Raw genomic sequence first — 12,878 nt, 5'->3', positions numbered from 1 at the left:
TCAACTTCAACTTATGTAATCATGTCACGTGTGGTCTGCTGTACCACAGCGGGTATGATTTGAATCTTATTAATTCTGACTACAATGAGATCTATGCATACCAGTAATCCCACCACTGCTTAACTCCTGGTACCAAACAGGTAGAAGATTTCAGGAAGTCACAATTAACTTGCGTATTTGTACTCCTGTATCCTGTAGATATATTCTGTAGATTGTACCGTGGAGCACCGCTTGCTGAGGTATGTGTCTTTCAGGATGTGTACTGGTAATATGTTGAAACAAAAACAAAATTGCTGGAAAAGCTCAGCAGGTCTGGCAGCATCTGTGAAGGAGAAAACAGAGTTAACATTTCAGGTCCGGTGACCCTTCCTCAGATTTACAGATGTTCTTGATTTACAGCATCCACAGTTCTTTTGGTTTTTATTAGGTAATATGTTGGAACTAGCTCCTGTGTTGATTTTAGCTTTTAATGTGCAATGACCTACCTTTCCAGGACATATGATGTTATCATTTGTAAAGTTTCTGACTGCCTTGTACCATCAACCTGGTGTGTTAGGTCATCATATGGAAAGCTTGGTCATTTGCTGAAATCTGCCCTTCTCTTGGGCTGTCTTCATCAAAGTGCTTGCATTTGAACATATTTTAATATTTTCCTTGTTGCCAGAATTGTAATGTTGTATTGTTTGATGATCACCTATGTTCTGTTCTAGGATCAGGCTTGGCCTTTGGAACCAGAATTCCTGCAGATGAATGCCAACGTCCTTCGCTACCATAGGTTTTGCAGATGTGAAGAAAAGCTGTACAAATGCTGTGGTTGGTTCACTTGCCAAGCTGGTTCATTTGTTCGCAGATGTTTCGTTACCCTACTGGGTAACATCATCAGTCCAACTTCTGATGAAGTGCTGCTGTGTTTTCCCATCTGGTATTTAAACTCTGGGGTCCGTTGGTCTTGATTACCTCATTCCCGATTTTCCTTCACAGTGATGTATATATAGGGTCCACCTTTATGCATTTGTTGATGGCCTTCTTGGTGGAGAACCAGGCCTTTCGGAATCCTATGCTTGTCTCTATTTGGCCTGTCCTAGGATCCTGGTATTATCCCAATCAAGCTGGTCGTTCTCCTTATCTGTGTGAATGGAGATGAGTGCGTATTGGTCATGTCTTTTTGTTGCTAGTTGGTGTTCATGTACCCTTGTGGCCAATTTTCTTCTTGTCTGTCCAATGTATTGTTTGTCACAGTCCTTGCCTAGGATTTTTTATATTATGTTGGTTCTGTCCACAGTGGGTAAGGGGTCTTTGGTTCAAGTTAGCAGTTGGGATAGGGTTGACGTGGCTTAGTGTGCTACTCTGACGCCCAATGGTCGTAGGAGTCTTGTAGTCAGTTCGGATATGTTCTTGATGTATGGTAGCATGATGAGTGTGTTAGGGCATGCAGTATCTTCCTGTTGTTGTTTGTGTGATAAGTATTGTTGGATCCGGTTATTCCGGTATCCGTTTTCCTTAAATACTAGGTGGAGTAACTTTTCTTCTTTTCTTCTGTGTTGCTATAGTATGTTGTCACTTTGGGTGGATTGGGTGGATGCACCAAAACATATCTATTACAAATCTTGTTGGTTTGGCTGCAGAAATAGTATTAGCTAGGCTCAAGACATGGATTGTTGTTGGCCAACTGCTACGGCTTCAAACTCTCATCCATCTTCAAATAAGGTGTCAATGGTATGCCCACTTTTGTTGCCTAGAAGAGCCTTCCTGAACATTTTAATTATGTAGACCCAATTACTAATTCAGTTGCCTCTGAGTTCCTCTTTAAAGAAATTGATTTTATGCCCCTTGCTGTGACATCTAGGGACTAAATCATTAATAGACTCTTGTGGTTGCTGTCTGTATGATGTGAGTTCAAGTTTGTTAATCCTGAAGTTAATTCTTACTTTGAGTGATCTTCAAATCCCCCTTCAGATCTCTTCTTGATCTTCCTGAGCTTCCATGGAAAATTTAGATGTATTAATTCTGTGAAGCCATTCCTTGCCAACAGCCAGCAAGGTTTTCAGTGATTTCTCCTTGTATTGCTCATCAGCTCAAACAAAAATATATTGGCTGTCTCAAATATCTTGTTTAGAAAGAGATTTAGGACTAATGATATGTCACGTGATTAAGGTAGCCATGTTTCCCATACTTGCAAAAAGTTAACAATGACAGCTCTTTGGATTGGAGAAGCACCATGAGAAATGCCACCTTAAACAATATCCAAAAAGCTAATGAACTACCTGCAAACCAGTTCTGTAATCAACCAAAACAAAAGAGCTATAACCTGAAAGTGGGAGGAGGATCCTCCCCACTCTGTTCAAACTTCAGTTTCACCTAACAGATAACCTCATGGTAATCTCTTACCAGAAAACTCACAGCTAACAGGCTTATACCAAACCTCCAGTCTCGCATCAATTCAGCTCAAAGAAAATTGTGGGCAGAATCTTCTTAACCCTTGAATGATGTGGGCATAAACAAGAAAGTTGGGAAAATTGGTGAGATCAGCAATAATGGAGCCTTGAAATTGAGAGCAAAATGTCCCATTCACCAACCAAATGTGAAATGACAAGGCAAAAATATAGCTAGTGAGTGCAGAAAGGCCTTTTTGCTTTCATTTGCATGTATTAACAATAGTTAAATTTGCCACATTAATTTCAATTTCCCATTTTTCCACCTGTAAAATAAAAACTAGAAGCAACGATTCCCAGCATGAACCTCAGAGTAGTTATTTGGCAGCTCTAGCTGGCCACTTGTTCCACTGCCCTTCCATTTTGAATAGCAGTTACACATCTCAGGGCAAGCTTCATGGGCAGCAACTGCACACATACGTACCTGTCCAGGGACATTGGCATTGGATATATATGAGTCTCACCACACCAACATAGCACACCTCCAATTCACTTGCAAGATGGTTCTGCATTTCAGTACTGCTCTTTGGAGTGTACAGGCACCTTTCATTGGAATACTTTTGTGAGTCTACTTTGCAGAAGGGACAGACACCCATTTCATGGATTTGAGGGCTCATCATTTGCTCTCTTAGCACTCATTCATTTTGTGCCTATTTGAGAGGAGACATTGGGGGGCCTGTATGTGCTTTCTTCTGCAGTTGGTAACCTCTGGACATCACACTGTGTCCCCGTGAAGAAGGGGCACATGGAGTGAGGTCAAGGTCCCTTGTCCCATTGTCACCTTGACATTAGTGTGCTGAACACCAATAGCTGGAACAGTGCAGATCTGTTCATATATCCAGCAGATCTGGTTCTCTATGGCAGCCATCAACCTCTACATGGAGACAGGCAGGTGCTTTCATCTCAGAAGCAGCATGGGACAAAGGGAGCTTGTGGAACCTCCAACCTTCAAGTCAATTTTTCCAGTGCCACAGAGAAACCCTGCCCTGCTGCTCCTGGTTTCCTTGTGCATGTCTATGAAGTTGTTAACTGCCCACCTCATTGGAGTCCTCTCCTGCCTGGTGCTGAGCAGATACCTGGGCTCCAGCAGTACTACAACAGCCAGTGACTGAAACAGCCATGTCCAAATGCTGCTAGACTTGGATGAAGCAGTGATAATAGCCTATTGGCATTAATGCAATGATATTAATTCAGAGACCCCGATAATGTTCTGGGGATCCAGGTTCGAATCCTGGCACGGCAGAAGGTGGAATTTTAATTCAATAAAAATCTGGAATTAGGATTCTAATAATGACAATAAATCCACTGTTGATTGTTGGAAAAACCCATCTGGCTCACTAATGTACTTTAGGAAATGCAACTGCCATCCTCAACTGGTTTGTCCTACATGTGAGACCAGATGCACAACAATGTGGTTGACTCTTAAACTGTCCTCCTGACAATTAGTGATGGGCAATAAATGCTGGCCTGGCCAACAATGCCTTCACCCCATAAATGAATTGAAAAAAACTGAAAACTTGGCAAATAACATTTGTGCTACACAAATACCAGGCAATGATCATCTCTAATTAGATCTAACCAATGCATCTTGACAGTCAATGGTGTTATCATCACTGAATTCCTTCCCACCATCACATTCTATCAACATCCCGGGGGTTACCAATGACCAGAAACTGAACTGGATTAACTATATAAATATAATGGCTACAAGAACAGGTGGTACTCAGAATTCTGAAGCAAGTAACTCACCTCATGACTCCCCAAAGCCTTTCCACAACCTACAAGGCATGGGTCAAGAATGAGGTGGAATACTCCCCATTTGTCTGGATGAGGCAACACTCAAGAAACTTGACACCATCCAGGACAAAGTAGCCCATTTGATGGGTAGCGCAACCACAAATATCCACTTCCTCCACCACGCTCTGTAGCAGTAATGTGTGTCTTCTCCGAGATGCATCGTAGAAATTCACAAAAGACCATTAGACAGCATCTTCCAAACCCACAAGCACTGGCAACGAGAAGGCCAAGGGCGACAGATACATAGGAATATCACCAACTGCAGGTTTCCCTCCAAGACTGTCATCATGCTGACTTGAAAATATATTGCTGCTCTTTCAGTCGCATTGGACTAAAATCCTGGAACTCCCTCCCTCAGGTTATCATAGGTCTACCTGCATGGATTGCAACAGTTCAAAAAGGCAGCTCATGAACATCTTCACAAGTGCAACTAGGGATGAGCAATCAATGCTGACCAGCCAGTGATGCCCACATCCCATGACGGAATTAAAAAAAAAATCCTAAAAAGACCTTTTAATCATAGCCATGACTAAGACCACCTATTTACCTACTTAAAGTTCCCCAGCTCTACTCTTGACTCAACCCATCTGCTGCTGGAGCCTTCCATTCCTCTGTTACCTCTAGGTGTGGCAACATCAAAACCAAATTTAACCAGGTGTGGTATCAAGAACCGGAGCAACTCTGGAGTAAATGGGAATCATGGAAAAACTCTTTGTTTTGCTGGAATCATACCTAGCACTGAAGAATGTGATTGTGGTTGTTGGAGGTCAGTCATTTCAGCTCCAGGGCACCTCTGCAAGAGTTCCTCAGGGTCATGTCCTTGGCCCAACTGTCTTCAGCCGTTTTATCAAAGACCTTCCTTCCATGATAAGGTTAAAAATGGGAATGTTCATTAATGATTGCACAATGTTCAGTATCATTTGCAACTCATCAGACACTGAATCAGTCATGTCCAAATGCAGCAAGACCTGCACAGTATCTAGGCTTGGGCTGACAAGTGGCAAGTACCCTTTTGCAACACAAATGCCAGGCAATAATCATCTCCAAAGAGGCAACCCAATCACTGTCCCTTGGCATTCAATGGCATTACTGTCTCCAAATACCCCAAAATCAACTTTCTGGAGGTTACCATCAACCAGAAACTGAACTGGACTAGCCAAATAAATATAAAGTGTACAACAGCAAGTTAGAGGCTTGGAATACTGCAGCGAGTAACTCACTTCCAAACTTTCCAAAGCCTGCCACCCATCTAATAAGACATAAGTCAGGAGTGAGATGGAATATTCCCCACAGGCCTGGATGAGTGCAGTTCTAATAACTCTCAAGAAGTTTGACACCATCCAGGACAAAGCAATCTGCCAGATTGGTACCACATCCACAAACATTCAGTCACTCTGCCACTGACACTCAGTAGCAGCAGGATGTACTATCTACAAGTTGCACTGCAGAAATTCACCAAAGATCCTTAGACATTACCTTCCAAAAACCACAAAAGCTACAACTTGGACAAAGGGCAGCAGATACATGGGAACACCATCACCTGCAAGTTTCCCTCCAAGCCACTCACCACCCTGACATGAAAATATATTGTGATTTCTTCAGTGTCGCTGTGTCAAAATTCTGGAATTCCCTCTCCAATAGCGTTATGGCCAATCTACAGTGCATGGACTGCAACAGTACAAGAAGGCTCCTAACCACCATTTTCTCAAGGGCAACAAGGGTCAGACAATAAATGCTGACTCAGCCAACAGCTCCCACATTCCATGAGTCAATAAAAAAATGTCTGTTCAAATAAACTTCTGACTTCCTTCACTAATTCTATGCTCCATGTACATAAGGTTATCCACAACTCTCTTGCCTGTACTTATACTCATTACTCATGTTCTCATGCTCCTGATCAAGCAACATTTCAATTATAAAATTCTCACTCCTCATCCAAATCTGTCTGTGCCTTGTCACTTGTTATCTCACCCAGAGAGTGGTAAGTCTGTGGAATTCACTACTATGAAAAGTGATTAAGGCCGCTTTGAATGTTTTCAAGAAGGAGATAGATATAATTCTTAAGGCTTGAAAGATCTAACGGTACAGGTTGAAAGCAGGAACAGGGTACTGAGTTGGATGATTAGTCATGATCATATTGAATAGTGGAGCAGGCCTACTCCTGCTCCCAGTTTCTATTCTTCTGACTTCCTTCACTATAATTGTGCCAAATTCTACTTTTGCTTTCCCACTCTGTGTGGCCTGTAGTTGGCCAAGAAGACAGCTCCTCACCACTACCTTCTCAAGGGAATTAGATCTGAGGAACGAATGTTAGCCTAATTTCTGCTCTATTGTTTCTGGACTATCATACTTTATTATGTTCAGCACTGTCTAGCATGAGAAACAAAGTAATATTCTTTTCACTAATAAAGAACTGTGATTAAACGGAAGTTTATTTAATTTATATTAGTTTGCTTAGTTCCAAATGGAACCAGAACAGCTGATCCAAACCCATTCACATGCATTGCAGAGATTGCTTCTGGAAGGCTAATAGTATATTCATCTTTTGACTTAATCAGCTCTGACTGCAAATAACCTGCTTAACTTTACCCTAATAAACAGTCTTTATAAGCAGAGATAGTAGGAACTGCAGATGCTGGAAAATCTGAGATAACAAGGTGCAGAGCTGGATGAACACAGCAGGCCAAGCAGCATCTTAGGACACAGGGTTTAGTAAAAAAGGAAACAATGTTGTTCTGGAAAGAGAAAAATAATTAATATAATAGTTATAATTAATATAATGTCATGTCATTATGATAGCATCAATACTGTAGTATGGCTATATGGCATAGTAGAGACCTAAGAGCTGATGCAAACAGCTTATATTCAAAGGATGAAGCATAACCGTGAGGCATTAAAAAGTTGCAGGACAAATTGTTATTTTGTAAAAAGACACATTGGTAATTCCACTGACATTATTGTTTGGAGATATGTAGCTAGTCCTCAATAAACATTATTAGAAAGGTAGGCAAGGGACGAAATGTGGAATAGGCAATAGCCCTTGGGACAATGCACTTTGTGTACAGCTGAACAGCAGTGTTTGTAAACTTTGCTCAAAGGTCTAAGAATGAAACTGTCCACAGATAACAGATAACACCAACTTATCACCAATAAGGCTAGAAACGGCTCTAATAATTAAGCAATGAGAATTATCACACAGCAGCAATGATTGCAGGTTATAACTATTATTTGAACCCCAAAATGAGTTGAAACACAACCTGTTTTGTTGCATTTTGAACATATTTTACTTGATATCATGTCCTAGAGTCTGACTTGAACCAGTGGGTCTGTGTTCAATGATCAACTGGCGCTGTTCATAACTATGTTTTTGTTGTATTTTTCAACAGAATTCAGATTATAAATTGATCCTGAAATAGAGAAGGTTTCTCTCAAATGCAGATTTTAGCACTACCTTAAATAAAAGTAGAAAGATCTATAAACACTTAAACCAACAAACAACATTTTCTCTAATTTCATTTTCCTGTATCCGTTGTATTTTGGTTTTGTTTAGCTTTCCATTAATGATGTTTCTACAGGACTCTATCCACGCATGTAGTCAAATCCTTTTAAGTAATTATAAAATCAGCAGCAAGTTGCATTTACATCGTGATGTTAACATAGAGAAGTATTCTAATGTGCTTCTTAGGAGCAGAATTCACCAAAACTTGGGATTCGCACCAGGAGATATTGGGATAGGTGACCAAATGTTCAGTTAAAGAGGGAGTTTCACACCAAGTTTATATGGAAGTCACCAAAAATGATTGCTAAGCAATTCTCAATATTACCGTGTGCATTTCCTTTTAACTAAAATGGCTTCCAACAGTGGTGCTAATGGATCTTATTTTACAATCTTTTTTTAAAATGTAGTTATCAAATATTGTACAGTAATGTGAATAGAAGGAGATGTGTTTTTTTTTCTTGAATATCCATTTTACTTTCACTTTAGATTGACAATCTTTTTTGATTTTAGGAATAGAAATAGATCCTTCTCTTCCACAAGTCTGTTCTACCATTTGTCAGAATCATGACTGATGTTACCTAACTCCATTTATCCAACTTGGTTTGAGATCCCTTAACTTCATTGCTTTGCAAATATATGCATCACATCTGGAACAAACACTTCACATCTATCTTTAAAATAAGAAAAAGTTAGGGTCTAGGTTACCTTTTTAAAATATTGTGAGGGGGTCTGGTGTGGTCCATAACCAATTGGTGGCTCATGCCAGGATATAGTTCTATAATTCCAGTTTGGGTTTAGGGTTGTTGGACTCAAATGCAGTAAGTGGTAGTTGTTAGTCTCTTTTGTTTCGCATGTTGAATTTGATTGGTTTAAACACTTGTTCTTTGTGTAGTAATGGGTCTTTCAGTCACTAAGTGTTTTCTGGGGGTGGAAGAAATGATTTCAGGAGTTTTACAAAATGTGAGCAAGGCGAAGCCATTGGAATTGGCAGACAAGTTGGAATTGGGGTTGCCTTTGTGAGAAAAAGGGCAGTAATTACAGCAATAGCTCAGCTTTTAATTTTCAGGAAATGCCATTGGAATCTTTGGAAATGGCTAGAATTCAATTGCAGATGAAGCAGTTTGAATGTGAAAAGGAAATGAAATATTTTGAATTATGACTAAAAGCAGAGAAAAGAGAAATGGAAAGAATTGCTCTGCTAGAACAAAAAGAAAAAGAGAGGAAGATCCTAGCAGAAAAAAGGGTGAAAGACAGAGGAGAAAAGCAAAAAAGTAGAGAATTTGAACTTCAGAAGTTGACAATTAGATAGGAAAGTCGACTTAAAAGAATGGAGTTGAAGTTAGAAGGAAGGCTTAATGAGGAGGATAGTGAGGATGAGCAAACACATTGTAGCCAAAGGGTTGGTGGGGATCTTTTTAAATATGTCCAAGCATTGCCTAAATTTAATGAGAAGGATGTAGAAGCCTTTTTTATTTCATTTGAGGAAGTGGCTAAAAGTGGCCTGTGACCGTGTGGGTTTTGTTGCTCCAAACAAAGTTGGTATGTAGAGCTAGTGAGGTATTTGCATCACTATCAGAGGAGGTATCTGGGGAGTATGTGGAGGTGAAGAAAGCCATTTTAAGGACATATGAGCTAGTGCTAGAAGCCTATAGAGAACATGTCAGGAATCTAAGGAGGGACTCTGGTCAAATGTACATTGAGTTTGAAAGGATTAAACAAAGTAATTTTGATAGGTGGATAAAGGCATTGAAAATAGCTCACACATGTGATGTTCTTAGAGAGACGATTATTTTGGAGGAGTTCAAAAATTCACTTCTTGGAGTAGTGAAAACTCATGTGGAAGAGCAGACAGTTAAAACGGTAAGATTAGCAGCTGAAATAGCTGATAATTATGAGTTGGTTATTAAATCAAAGTTTGGCTTCCAACATCAATTTCAATCTGCGAGGGATAGAAACTGGGGAAAAGAGCAATCCTCAGGTGGTAAGGAAAAGGTAGATCTCATTTAAGATAATAAAGATAGTTTACCACAGGCTAAAAAGAAAATTCATGAAGGGGAAAGAGAAGTAAAAAAGCTCAGGTGTCTTCACTGCAATAAAGTTGGTGGTTTAGAAAAAGCATTGAGAAGACTGATGTAGAAAAACAGGATAAGCCAGTGAATTTTTTTGAAGTGGTAGAGGAAAGCACCATGGAGGCTAAAAAAACTGCACCAGGATGTACAACCTGGTCAGAGGCTGGTTGAGAAGAAAGTGCTAGATCTTCTTAAACCATTTACTTGAGAAGGTAAGGTTTACTCCCATATGCCAAGAGCAGCAAGTAAAAAAAATACAGTTTTAAGAGATACGGGATTATTGTCAATCTTGGATGTTGAGAGATGAGGAGATATGTAATTCAGAAGGTCTATAGCCTGGAAAAGTGTTAATATATAGAACTCATGGTGAGACAAGAAGTGCTCCATAATACAATGTGAGGTTGGTTTATCTGGTGAAAAGTGGAGAAGTGGTGATCGGAGTGTTGGAGGGACTGTCAGCTCCAGGAATACAATTTGTCCTTGGTAACAGGCAGGATGCTGCCTACTGTGGTTGAAAAGCCAGTGGAAAATCAGGCCACTGAGGTATTGCAGGAAGTATATCCTGGGATTTTTCCTGACTCTGTGATAACAAGGTCACAAAGCCACCAGTTGAAGAAGGAGAAGAAATCAAAGTATAAAGATAAGGAGTTGAAGTAAAATTATCAGAGACTATGTTTCATAGAATAGCTGAGATAAAACAAGAACAGGTGGACGACAAAGTGGATGTTTTTAGGTCAGGGAAATTAACTGAGTTACAACAGAAAGATGAAAAACAGGAAGCAGACAAGAAATCAAAAATTCACAATTTTGTTAATGGAGATAAAGTCTTAGTGTTACTTCCAGTGACCGGTGAACCTTTAAAAGCAAGACTTAGTGGACCTTATCAAATTGAAAGGAGATTGAGCCAAGTGAATTATTTGATTAAGACTCCAAATAGTGTGTGTCGTGTGAACGTGCTCAAAAGGTATTTTGATAGGGAAGGAATGCAAAAGGAGAATGTGTTACTGGTTACAACACAGAGTGAAGAACCAAGTTCAGAGGATTCCGAATTGGACATTCCTCAAATTAAATTGGAAAATGAGGAAGCTCTCAAAAATTGGGATAAATTATTGAAATGCCTTCCAGAGGAAAATCGAAATGACCTGAAAGAGTTATTACAATTGCAAGGGGAGATATGTGGGAATAAGCTGGGAAGTATGGATCTAATGATACATGATGTAGACATAGGAAATGCTGTTCCAATTAAGCAACGTTCTTATAGATTTAACCCTCTAAAGTTAGCACAGGTTCAAAAAGAGATTGAACGCATGCTCAAAGACAATGTAGTTGAAGTGAGCTGCAGCAACTGGTGCTCATTCATAGTAATGGTGCCAAAACCAGATGATACCCAAAGATTATATGTGGACTACTGCATTGTCAATGCAGTTACAAAGTCTGATTCATACCCTATTCCACATTTGGAAGACCGTATTGAAAATGTGGGACAACCAACTTATATTTCTAAGTTGGATTTACTGAGAAGATAGTGGCAGGTACCTTTATCCAATAGAGTGAAACCTATTTCTGCTTTCATAACACCAAATAGACTACACCAATTTAAATTCATGCCATTTGGTACGAAAAATGCACTAGCCACCTTTCAAAGACTAACCAATAAAGTTATTTCTGGATTTTCTGGATTACCCAATTGCGTGGTTTACATTGATGACCTGGTGATTTTTAGTCACACATAGAAGGAACATTTGCGGTATTTATCAGAATTATTTGATCAACTTCGAAGGGGCAGGCCTGGTGATAAACCTGGCTAAGAGTGAATTTGCAAAAGCCCAAGTCACATTCCTGTGCCATGTTGTTGGACATGGACAGATGGCCCCAAAGAATGTGAAAACAAAAATTACTGGGGAGTTTCCCATACCATCAATGAGGAGAGCAGTGCTACAATTCCTGGGATTGAGTGGGTTTTATTGGAATTTTGTACCAAATTTTAGCAGAGTGGTTGCTCCACCAACTGACTTATTGAAGAAGTGCAGAAAAGCTGAGTGGACAGTGGGCTGTCAGAAGGCATTTGACAGCCTGAAAGCTGTGTTAACCACTGCCTCAGTGTTAGCCACACCTAATTACATAAAGCCATTCAAAGTGGCTATTGATGTGACTGTTGGTGTTGTACTCTTACAAGAAGATGCAAGAAGATAAAAAGATCTTTTGGGTTTTTCCAGAAAGTTGAATATTCATTAACAGAAATATTTGAGAAGGAGACCTTGAGCTCGGTTTTTGCGTTACATTTCAACCTTTATATTGCCAGTAATGTGTCTGAGACAATTGTATATACTGATCATAACCCATTAAAGTTTTTAGACAAATTTAAGGACAGAAATTCCCAACTGTTTAGATGGAGCTTATTATTGCAGCCATTCAATTTGAAAATTATACACTTGGCAGGACTGTAAAACGTAATTGCCAATGCGTTGTCACAATTTGGATGAAGAAAGACAGAGGCATTCGGTGGCAGGATTAAACAGACCGAAATAATGCATAGTAGTGAATGTTTGCATGCTTAGAATCAATGTAATGTATATGTATTGTAGTGTACTACTGGAATAAAGCTAAAGGTTTTTTGAAAACGAAGCCATCTTTGTATATTGATGGTTCGTCTCTTTTTAAAAGGGGAGATGTGATGATACTGTGGCTTTAAGAGGTGAATTTTGTCCTGTCTTTTCACCCCCCCCACAAAGAAACGGTGAGACAGTGGTGCCAAAGCCAATAAAGTAAGCAGCTTGTGAGGTCTTGTTTTTTCTTTTATAAAGTTAGAACAACAGGAGCAACCTGAATGCGGGGGTTCTAGCTCCCAAAGGGCAAGGAATTTTAGTCTTAGCTTTCAGTAGTTGCTGGGGTCTTAAAGCTGGATGTGGAAGCTAATATTCCTCTCTGTTACGGCTAAAAGCTGGAGATGTCTTTCTGCTGCTAGAATTGCATGTGACACAATCTACTTTACTGAACTTTCCTTTGCCAAGGGTGGGTTTATGGCATATTATTATATTGGAACAGTTAATTAGTAGTAGTTAATACATATATTATTTTGTT

Source organism: Rhincodon typus, chromosome 7 (genome assembly GCF_021869965.1).
Source record: "Rhincodon typus isolate 14 chromosome 7, sRhiTyp1.1, whole genome shotgun sequence".
In the NCBI taxonomy this organism is placed as follows: Eukaryota; Metazoa; Chordata; class Chondrichthyes; order Orectolobiformes; family Rhincodontidae; genus Rhincodon; species Rhincodon typus.
Note: the sequence above shows the minus strand (reverse complement) of the source record.